The sequence below is a fragment of the Oncorhynchus mykiss genome, chromosome 27 (genome assembly GCF_057628025.1).
Source record: "Oncorhynchus mykiss isolate SJ-2025 chromosome 27, ASM5762802v1, whole genome shotgun sequence".
Taxonomy (NCBI): domain Eukaryota; kingdom Metazoa; phylum Chordata; class Actinopteri; order Salmoniformes; family Salmonidae; genus Oncorhynchus; species Oncorhynchus mykiss.
This window is the reverse complement of record NC_143048.1, coordinates 27394434-27406898: the sequence shown is the minus strand read 5'-3', so window position 1 is coordinate 27406898 and position 12465 is coordinate 27394434.

Genomic DNA, 12465 nt, shown 5'->3' with positions numbered 1-12465 from the left:
GGGTTAACACGTTTGAATGTTTTACTCACCTAGTCTGCATGTTTTGGTTGCGGGCCGTGTCAGTGGCACTGTATTGTCCCCAAAGCCGGCAAAAAAGTTATTTCGTCTGCCTGGGAGCAAGGCATCCTTGTCTGTGACTGGACTGGTTTTCTTTTTGTAATCCGTGATTGACTGTAGACCCTGCCACATACCTCTTGTGTCTGAGCCGTTGAATTGCGATTCTACTTTGTCTCTATACTGACGCTTGGCTTGTTTGATTGCCTTGCTGAGGGAATAGCTACACTGTTTGTATTCGGTCATGTTTCCAGTCACCTTGCCCTGATTAAAAGCAGTGGTTCGCGCTTTCAGTTTCACGCGAATGCTGCCATCAATCCACAGTTTCTGGTTTGGGAATGTTTTAATCGTTGCTATGGGAATGACTTCTTCAACGCATGTTCTAATGAACTCGCTCACCGAATCAGCGTATTCGTCTATGTTGTTGTCTGACACAACATGAAACATATCCCAGTCCATGTGATGGAAGCAGTCTTGGAGCGTGGAATCAGATTGGTCGGACCAGCGTTGAACAGACCTAGTTCTATTAGCTATGTTGACTATGATGTTACTTTAGCTAATATGGTGACAATGATGTAGACTGTTTGTAGTGGTCAGTGGTTATTATATGGTTTGGCTTGTAAAGTTTTTCATTCCACTGATTCTGTTTCAAAACTTGAATTAAGCTGAAGCACACGGAACGAGGGTAAACATTAATTTATCCAATAGAATTTGGTCAATAGAAACTCTCGTTTGCAACTGTTGGACTAACGATTACACCCTAGATTAAATAGATGCAGGCAAGAGTGTGCAAGGCGGTATTGAATGTGTCACTGTCTGTCACCTTAAAATTCTCTTGACCTGTATGCACCTACATTGTAAACTTTCATTCATAGGCTAGGTTGTAGCAACCTCATGATTGGGTCGAACTACCCTACACCCATTAAAACCTCATCACTACTTTTATCCTATCTGAGCCTACACCAGGCCGGCAGCCTGGGAGGATGGGACACAATCATTCAAAACACCTTGTAACTCTTCTGCAGTATGTATAATCTCTGTTTTGTGGAAAAGAAAATAGTGGAAGATAAGTGTTTCCAATGTAGTCATTAACCAATTAGTAGTTAATGCCTACTCATAGTTGGTTAAACTCACATGATGCACACTGATGTCATTGGAAACATATTTTTATCCACAAAACATCGAAACGCGCCATTTTTACATATGTTGGTGTGGTGCTGGAGATGAATATGAAGTTACAAAATGGCAACATTTTTCTTTGATGTCAGGAATATTGAATCACAATTTTTTTTAGCGTTACATCTATTATAAACAGTAAGCATACACTGTATACTAATAAAGTAGACTAGTCAAAATATATATTATGCCTATGTATTTTCAGAAAACATTTGACTATAAACTATTTCATGTATGTATTGATTTTAATATCTGCTTAACTCAAGCAATTACAGCTTCATCCTGGACAAAAACATTCAAGTAACACCAGTGTTATGAGTATATATGACTCTATGCACACCGATTTGGTATTACATGAAGTTGGTTTAATTTTCTAATTCCACAGGCCAAACATTCATATCTCAATCAAAAGAAGTGCATCACAAGACATCTCAAAAGAAGTGCACTGGTTGCTGGAGGATCTGAAGGAGTCAAAGAGGAACACACACAAGAAAAAATATTGCAGGAAAGTTTGCAGGTGTTAGTCATGCAGTAAATCAACTTACGTTGGGATTTTGGCGTTGAGGCCCTTAATCTACTTTCCCAGTCAGATGAACTCTTCGCTAGCATTTGTATGTCTCTGTGTGCAGTTTGAAGGAAGTTGCTAACTAGCACAAGTGCAATTGATAACTAGCGTTGCTAGCAGATACACAAAGACTTCCAATTATTCCACTAACGCTAGTTAGCATTGGCCCGTGAAACTACCTCTAACTTCCTTCATAGTGGGCACAGAGACATTAAAAATGGTATCCATGAGTTAAGATTAATGTTTTAGTACACCTTAAAACCTGTTATGATGATGCGAATTTTCGCAGGAAACAACATCTCCACTTCGCTGACCCTCAACACTGGGGCCCCACAAGGGTGCTTGCTCATCCCCCTCCTGTACTCCTTGTTCACCCACAACTGCATGGCCATGCATGCCTCCAACTCAATCATCAAGTTTAAAGACCACACAAAAGTAGTGGGTGAGACAGCCTACAGGGAGGAGGTAAGGGCACTTGGAGTGTGGTATCAGGAAAACAACCTTTCTCTCAACGTCAACAAAACAAAGGAGATGATCGTGGACTTCAGGATACAACAGAGGGAGCAAGTTTTAATTTCCTCTGTGTACACATCACAGACAAACTGAATGGTCCACCCACACAGACAGTGTAGTGAAGAAGGTGCAACAGTGCCTGTTCAACCTCATGAGGCTGAAGAAATGTGGCTTATTACCCAAAACCCTGACAAACTTTTACAGATACAGCCAACAGGATGATCTCGATTGTGTATCACAGCCTGGTACGTCAACTGCACTCACCTCAACCGCAAGGCAACGTATCACTGGGGGCAAACTACCTGTTCTCCATGACACCTACAGCACCCGATGTCACAGGAAGGCCAAAAAGATCATCAAGGACAACAACCACCGAGTGAGTCACTGCCTGTTCACACCGCTGCCATCCAGAAGGTAAGGTCAGTACAGTTGCATCAAAGCTGGGGCCGAGAGACTGAAAAACAGCATCTATCTCAAGGCCATCAGACTGCTAAACAGCAATCACTAACTCAGAGAGGCTGCTGCCTACATTGAGATCCAATCTCTGGCCACTTTAATACATGGCTCACTAGTCACTTTAAACAATACAACTTTAAATAATGGCACTTTAATAGTGTTTACATATCTTGCATTACTCATATCTTTGTATATACTGTATTTTATACCATCTATTGCACCTTGCCTGTGCCGCTCAGGCCATCGCCCATCCATATACTTAGCAAAAAAACTCATCAAAAAAAGAAACGTCCTCTCACTGTCAACTGCGTTTGTTTTCAGACAACTTAACAAGTTTATATATTTATATGAACATAACAAGATTCAACAACTGAGACATAAACTGAACAAGTTCCACAGACATGTGACCTACAGAAATGGAATCATGTGTCCCTGAACAAAGGGGGGTCAAAGTAACAGTCAGTAGCTGATGTGGCCACCAGCTGCATTAAGTACTGCAGTGCATCTCCTCCTCATGGACTGCACCAGATTTGCCAGTTCTTGCTGTGAGATGTTACCCCACTCTTCCACCAAAGTACCTGCAAGTTCCCGGACATTTCTGGGGGGAATAGCACTAGCCCTCACCCTCCAATCCAACAGGTCCCAGATGTGCTCAATGGGATTGAGATTCGGGCTCTTTGCTGGCCATGGCAGAACACTGACATTCCTGTCTTGCAGGAAATCACACACAGAACGAGCAGTATGGCTGGTGGCATTGTCATGCTGGAGGGCCATGTCAGGATGAGCCTGCAGGAAGGGTACCACATGAGGGAGGAGGATGTCTTCCCTGTAACGCACAGCATTGAGATTGCCTGCAATGACAACAAGCTCAGTCAGATGATGCTGTGAGACACTGCCCCAGACCATGACAGACCCTCTACCTCCAAATTGATCCCGCTCCAGAGTACAGGCCTCTGGGTAACACTCATTCCTTCAACGATAAATGCGAATCCGACCCTCACCCCTGGTGAGACAAAACCACAACTCGTCAGTGAAGAGCACTTTTTGCCAGTCCTGTCTGGTCCAGCGACTGTGGGTTTGTTGCCCGTAGGCGACGTTGTTGCCGGTGATGTTTGGTGAGGACCTGCCTTACAACAGGCCTACAAGCCCTCAGTCCAGCCTCTCTCAGCCTACTGTGGAGAGTCTCTGAGCACTGATGGAGGGATTGTGCGTTCCTGGTGTAACTCGGGCAGTTGCTGTTGCCATCCTGTACCTGTCCCGCAGGTGTGATGTTCGGATGTACCAATCCTGTACAGGTGTTACACGTGGTCTGCCGCTGTGAGGACGATCAGCAGTCCGGCCTGTACGGACACAGTACGGACATTGCAATTTATTGCCCTGGCCACATCTGCAGTCCTCATGCCTTCTTGCCACATTCCTAAGGCACATTCACGCAGATGAGCAGGGACCCTGGGCATCTTTCTTTTGAAGTTCTTCAGTCAGTAGAAAGGCCTCTAGTGTTCTATGTTTTCATAACTGTGACCTTAATTGCCTACCTTCTGTACACTGTAAGCTGTTAGTGTCTTAACGACCGTTCCACAGGTGTTCATTAATTGTTTATCGTTCTTTGAACAAGCATGAGAAACAGTGTTTAAACCCTTTACATTGAAGATCTGTGAATTTATTAGGATTTTTACAAATGATCTTTGAAATACACGGTCCTGAAAAAGGGATGTTTATTTTTATGCTGAGTTCATGTACTGTACATATTCCCATTCACCTCTTTAGATATGTGTGTATTAGTTGTTGGGGAATTATTAGATTACTTGTTAGATATTACTACACTATCGGAACTAGAAGCGCAAGCATTTCGCTACAGACGCATTAACATCTGCTAACCATGTGTATGTGACCAATAACATTTGTTTTGAATTTTGTTTTGATTTGGACGTTCCTCCTCTCATCATCCTACCATCTCTGTGTGTGCACTGCAAAATAGAAGACATGTTAATAATTAATTCAACATCACAAGAAGCATCATGAATCAACCGAATATGGGCCAGATGATGAGGGACCTTGCAGAGGAGATGGACCACTGGCGTGACCTTAATACGGCAGGTTAAAATATTTGCTGTACATTATTCATATCTGACATTTTCATTTCCTAAATGAATAAAATGTATGATAAGTTTTTGGTTATCTGAGTAAATTATTACTGACTTCTGTCACACACACAGCAACAAAACGGATAATCACATGCTTACGCTGACGCTCTCCCCATGTCTGAGAGAAATAATTCACTATTTTCTTCCTCAAACAGATGTCCTGCAAAGTGTTGTTTATCAGGTCTATCATGTTCTTGTGTATCTGTTTTGTTTGGACCGAGTATGTACAGTACCAGTCAAAAGTTTGGACACGTACTCATTCAAGGGGTTTTCTTTTTTTTTTTTACAATTTTCTACATAGTTGAATAATAGTGAAGACATTAAACTATGAAATAACATATGGAATCATGTAGTAACCAAAAAAGTGGTAAACAAATCAAAATGTTATATTTTAGATTCTTCAAAGTAGCCACCCTTTGCTTTGACAGTGTTGCACACTCTTGGCATTCTCTCAACCAGCTTCATGAGGTAGTCACCTGGAATACATTTCAATTAACAGGTCTCTTGTTAAAAGTTAATTTGTGGAATTTCTTTACTCACTGTGTTTGAACCAAGCAGTTGTGTTGTGACAAGGTAGGTGTTGTGACCAGATTGTCCTATTTGGTAAAAGACCAAGTCCATATTATGGCAAGAACAGCTCAAATAAGCAAAGAAAAATGACAGTTCATCATTACTTTAAGACCTGAAGGTCAGTCAATCCGGAAAATAACTTTGAAAGTTTATTCAAGTGCAGTCGCAAAAACCATCAAGTGCTTTGATGAAACTGGCTCTCATGAGGACCCCCACAGGAAAGGAAGACCCCGAGTTACCTTAGCTGCAGAGAATAAGTTCATTCGAGTTACCAGCCTCAGTAATTGAGGTCCAAATAAATGCTTCACAGAGTTCAAGTAACAGATATCTCAACATCAACTATTAAGAGGAGATCGTGTGAATCAGGCCTTCATGGTTTAATTGCTGCAAAGAAATCACTAATGAAGGACACCAATAAAAAGAAGAGACTTTCTTGGGCCAAGAAACACGAGCAATGGACATTAGACCGGTGGAAATCTGTCCTTTAGTCTGAGTCCAAATATGAGATTTTTGGTTCCAACTGCCTTGTCTTTGTGAAATGCTGAGTAGGTGAACGGATGATCTCTGCATGTGTGGTTCCCACCGTGAAGCATGAAGGAGGAGGTGTGGGGGTGCTTTGCTGGTGACACTGTCTGTGATTAATTTAGAATTCAAGGCACACTTAACCAGCATGGGTACCACAGCATTCTGCACCGATATGCGATCTCATTTGGTTTGCGCTTCGTGGGACTATCATTTGTTTTTCAAAAGGACAATGACCTAACACACCTCCAGGCTGTGTAAGGACTATTTGACCAAGAAGGAGAGTGATGGAGTGCTGCATCAGATGACCTGGCATCCACAATGACCCGACTTCAACCCAATTGAGATGTTTGGGATAAGTTGGATCGCAGAGTGATTGAAAAGCAGCCAACAAGTGCTCAGCATATGTGGGAACTCCTTCAATACTGTTGAAAAAGCATTCCAGGTGAAGCTGGGTGAGAGAATGCCAAGAGTGTGCAAAGCTGTCGTCAAGGAAAAGGGTGGCCACTTTGAAGAATCTCAAATATAACATATATTTTGTTTTGTTTAACAATGTTTTGGTTACTACATGATTCCATGTGTTTTTTCATAGTTTTGATGTCTTCAATTATTCTACAATGTAGAAAATAGTGAAAGAAAACCCTTGAATGAGTAGGTGTGTCCAAACTTTTGACTGGTACTGTACTTTGAGGCCTTTCCTGGTTACCTATCTCTGGCACATCTGGCAACTTCCTGTCAGTAGTTCATAAGATCTTTGGATGGCCCCCAGTGCACCATGTGCCTTATGCCATAAACCTGTACGCCAAGTTTTTAAAAGCCACTGTAGCAATAACACAGTGGATGGTGTAGTCTTGCCTTGCAAATGTACACACTTTTGCTAGTCCTCCTGGTTTTGACCCTTGCCTGCCTTGACTCTGAACCCGCCTGCCTGGCCATGCTGCCTGCCCTGATCTCAAGCCTGCCTGCCACTCTGTACCTCCTGGACACTGACCTTGTTTATGATCTTTTGCCTGTACACGACCATTCTCTTGCCTGCCCCTTGGATTATATTAAATATCAGAGTCTCAAACCATCTGCCTCCCGTGTCTGCATCTGGATCTTGCCCTGTGTCCTTATACTTTCACCAGCTTGCCATAAACACGGGTCACAGATGTGGCGGTCCTGCACACAGTCCTGCACACATTAAATAACTATTTAAAAAAATGTATACATCTACAGCATTGTAACTCAAATTAGACGTATTTACACATTTTAGTTAATGAGTGACATGCTTTGCATTAAAGGGATACTTTGGGATTTTGGCAACGAGGCCCTTTACCAGATTAAGGTGTTCTGAAACATGACATGGTGTGTTGTAACACCACAATATGCAAAATGCATATACATGAAGCTATGTAAATATAGAAACAAGATAACAATATGAATGTCAAAAGTTGGCTGCAATAACATGTGGCGTGGTAGGCCAGTGCTAGAACAGACTAAATGGTCAGTGGTTATTTAGTGTAGCATATAGCATGTGAGGTAAGCATCGAACAATATAAAATCTCCTAAAAGCCAGTAGGCAAACAAACCAGCAATATTAACAAACTGCTTTAATTTGCATGAAAACAAGTATACAAATGGTGCAAACAATAATATGTCAAACGATTACCACCCCTGGAGCAGCAGGGTAGCCTAGTGGTTAGAGCGTTGGACTAGTAACCGAGCTGACAAGGTACAAATCTGTCGTTCTGCCCCTGAACAGGAAGTTAACCCACTGTTCCTAGGCCGTCATTGAAAATACGAATTTGTTCTTAACTGACTTGCCTAGTTAAATAAAGGTTAAATAAATAAAAATGTAGCTTCAAGAAAACTGATCAGTGAATCAAAATGTATGTAACTTGGACTACAAACATTCAGTGTTTCCCAAACTTGGTCCTCGGGACCCCAAGGCGTTTTTGTTTTTGCCCTAGCACTACACAACTGATTCAAATAATATACTAATCATCAAGCTTTGATAATTTTAATCAGCTGTGTAGTATAGGTCAAAAAACAAAATGTGCAACCTTTGGGAAACACTGCTACACAAAACAAATGTTCTTGTTGAGTGAATTCCTCTTCTGTTTCCTTTTTCAATGTAATAACATTTTGTACTCACGTTGTCATTGACGCATACTTTTTTGGATTGTTTTTCAGAGTTTCATCTGATCGTTTGGTGTGCTCTTTCTTGTCTGAGTTCATGAAGGACCTGACTACAGGGACTACATGCAAATGTGTCCATTTTTATACTTGACTATAGCCTTTGCTAGAGGGACACGAATGCCCTCTTTCCACCACCATGCCCCAGACTGGTGGAATTCGGAACAGTATGGTAGCACAGTGTTTGAAGTTCACATTTTGCCTTTACAGTGCCTTGCGAAAGTATTTGGCCCCCTTGAACTTTGCGACCTTTTGCCACATTTCAGCCTTCAAACATAAAGATATAAAACTGTATTTTTTTTGTGAAGAATCAACAACAAGTGGGACACAATCATGAAGTGGGACACAATCATGAAGTGGAACGACATTTATTGGATATTTCAAACTTTTTTAACAAATCAAAAACTGAAAAATTGGGCGTGCAAAATTATTCAGCCCCCTTAAGTTAATACTTTGTAGCGCCACCTTTTGCTGCGATTACAGCTGTAAGTCGCTTGGGGTATGTCTCTATCAGTTTTGCACATCGAGAGACTCAAATCCTTGCAAAACAGCTCGAGCTCAGTGAGGTTGGATGGAGAGCATCTGTGAACAGCATTTTTCAGTTCTTTCCGCAAGCGATAATATTGAAATGGAAGGAGTATCAGACCACTGCAAATCTACCAAGACCTGGCCGTCCCTCTAAACTTTCAGCTCATACAAGGAGAAGACTGATCAGAGATGCCCCCAAGATGCCCATGATCACTCTGGATGAACTGCAGAGATCTACAGCTGAGGTGGGAGACTCTGTCCATAGGACAACAATCAGTCATATATTGCACAAATCTGGCCTTTATGGAAGAGTGGCAAGAAGAAAGCCATTTCTTAAAGATATCCATAAACAGTGCTGTTTAAAGTTTGCCACAAGCCACCTGGGAGACACACCAAACATGTGGAAGAAGGTGCTCTGGTCAGATGAAACCAAAATTGAACTTTTTGGCAACAATGCAAAACGTTATGTTTGGCGTAAAAGCAACACAGCTGAACACACCATCCCCACTGTCAAACAGGGTGGTGGCAGCATCATGGTTTGGGCCTGCTTTTCTTCAGCAGGGACAGGGAAGATGGTTAAAATTGATGGGAAGTTGGATGGAGCCAAATACAGGACCATTCTGGAAGAAAACCTGATGGAGTCTGCAAAAGACCTGAGACTGGGACGGAGATTTGTCTTCCAACAAGACAATGATCCAAAACATAAAGCAAAATCTACAATGGAATGGTTCAAAAATAAACATATCCAGGTGTTAGAATGGCCAAGTCAAAGTCCAGACCTGAATCCAATCGAGAATCTGTGGAAAGAACTGAAAAATGCTGTTCACAAATGCTCTCCATCCAACCTCACTGAGCTCGAGCTGTTTTGCAAGGAGGAATGGGAAAAATGTCAGTCTCTCGATGTGCAAAACTGATAGAGACATACCCCAAGCGACTTACAGCTGTAATCGCAGCAAAAGGTGGCGCTACAAAGTATTAACTTAAGGGGGCTGAATAATTTTGCACGCCCAATTTTTCAGTTTTTGATTTGTTAAAAAAGTTTGAAATATCCAATAAATGTCGTTTCACTTCATGATTGTGTCCCACTTGTTGATTCTTCACAAAAAAATACAGTTTTATATCTTTATGTTTGAAGGCTGAAATGTGGCAAAAGGTCGCAAAGTTCAAGGGGGCCGAATACTTTCGCAAGGCACTGTAATCTAAACATTTGTCTTCAGATATGCCCAAGTTCATCACATGGTGCGTGGCTGTGTGATTGCGTGTGTAAAATTCCAAATATATGTGCCATCTTACTGCCCAAAAATTCAGGGGTTCAATTCCTGATTCTGTTTCTAATCTGTCTAAACAAAGCACAGAAAAAAATAAAAGGTGGAATTCCTAGACTTGAGATTTTAGTTGATTTAACTTAAGTCCATGTTTTGTTAAGTCTAGCGCTGTTCAGCACAAATGTTTAGTCCTGAAGACTGGCTGAGTAGACTAAGGCAGCACTTGGACAATTAGGAGACCCGGGTTCACAACTCACACGAAGGCCCACTTTATATCTGTTACCCCTGCTGTAATTTATATAGCCCTGAACATTTTGATTGCAACATAATTTACAGTGTATATATAATATCACAATGGGACTGGCAACTGTAGCCTATAATTACTGCCATTGTCTACCCTAGGAAAAATATTACATTCCCATTGTCTTCTTTAAAATGTTAATTCAAATTTTGTCTGAAAATCATCAAACATGATTTACACTATAAACATTGACATTTCAAAACCATTTGATTGTATGAGAGACACTGTCTGCCAAAACATGTTTTTTTGTGTTTTGGTGCTGCCTTTTACATGCACTGAAACACCAATGGTTTTCACAAGGCTCTCTTGAAAACACCAATATTCAAATTGAAGAACCCCTTTCAGTGTTTCAGAGTTCTTCCATTCGGTTGTTCTTGTTCTTGTCAACAATTATTTTGCTATTGTTTATAGTAATAAAAGCTTGATGTACATAATTCTATGAATTATACATTGGTGTTGTGCTATTACACATGAACAGAAGAAAGCTAATTCTTTAATCATTTTGTTGAGTGGACTTGTAGTAATGTAGTTAGTTGCAAGGTAGTTGCTTCATTTTAAGGGGTCCATATCACAGTGTAATTACACTGTAAAAAGCATTGTAGCTAATGAAGTCATAATTACACTGTAATAACATGTAACTAACTGGTGGTTATTGTAGCCTGTAATTACAGAGGTGTAGCAACAAATGCTTGTAACCATGCTTATTACAAATGGGCAAGTTTCCACTAAATTCACCAATTTATTGTTTAGTTTCTTCTCAGCTACATCCTATTCAGTTATAACTATAAAAACGCTGCAATCTCTTGCAGACAAACGCTGGGTGTCCCAAGATTGTATAGGCTCTAATTACCTATCCGTGAATGTACACTTTGCTAAATCATTCAGCAGAACGTCAAACGACGCGGATGCTACACTACATGACTGTTTGGCTAGCACAAACTGGAATATGTTCCGGGATTCATCCAATGGCATTGAGGAATACACCACCTCAGTCATCGGCTTCATCAATAAGTGGATCGATGATGTCACCCCCACTGTGACTGTACGTACACATCCAAAACAGAAGCCATGGATTACAGGCAATATCCGCAGAGCTGGTTAGTCTGTTTTCGTGTAACTGTTGCTAGCAACAATTTATTACACTATTCTTTACGCTTTTTTTCACCATGTTTAATGACCCCAGACAAATTCAACAGGTGTTGAGCTTTTGTAAATTAATTATTCTGCGCGAGAGGGCTCTGTCACGTTCTGACCATCATTCGTGTGTGTTTTCCTTGTTTTAGTGTTGGTCAGGACGTGAGCTGGGTGGGCATTCTATGTTGGATGTCTTGTTTGTCTATTTCTATGTCTGGCCTGATATGGTTCTCAGAGGCAGGTGTTAGTCATTGTCTCTGATTGGGAACCATATTTAGGTAGCCTGGGTTTCACTGTGTGTTTGTGGGTGATTGTCCTTGTTCCTGTCTGTGTTACTTTGCACCAGTATTAGGCTGTTTCGGTTTTCGTGTTACGTTTATTGTTTTGTATTTGTTCATGTTTATATTTTATTAAACATGTATCAAGACTACCACGCTGCGTTTTGGTCCGACTCTCCTTCACCCAAAGAAAACCGTTACAGGCTCTGAAATCAAAGTAGATAGCCAGAATTAACAATGCCAATTGAAACACACAGCGACTATACCACTTAGCTATGAATGATGTGAATAATCAAGTCAATAAATGTTGGGTAGTTGGTTAGATAGCAGATAGTTAATATACTGCCTGGCAAGTTCGATGTAGCTTGTTATTAGTAGCCAACTAAGGTGAGGTAACGAGCTAACATAGTACCAGTACACACTGCTGTGTCACGCCCTGATGTTTCACCTGTCATTGTGATTGTCTCCACCCCATCCAGGTGTCGCTTATTTTCCCTGGTGTATTTATCCTGTCTCTCTGTGCCAGTTCGTCTTGTATGTGCAAGTCAACCAGCGTGTTTTTTCCTGTGCTCCTGCTTTCTACTCTCTTTTACTAGTCCTCCCGGTTTTCACCATTCCCACCTGCCTGACCATTCTGCCTACCCTGACCTCGAGCCTGCCTGCCATTCTGTACCTCTGGAACTGAACTGGTTTTGACCTTTTGCCTGTCCAACACCATTCTCTTGCCTATCCCTTTTGGATTGTTAATAAACATCTTGGACTCTAACCATCTGCCTCCTGT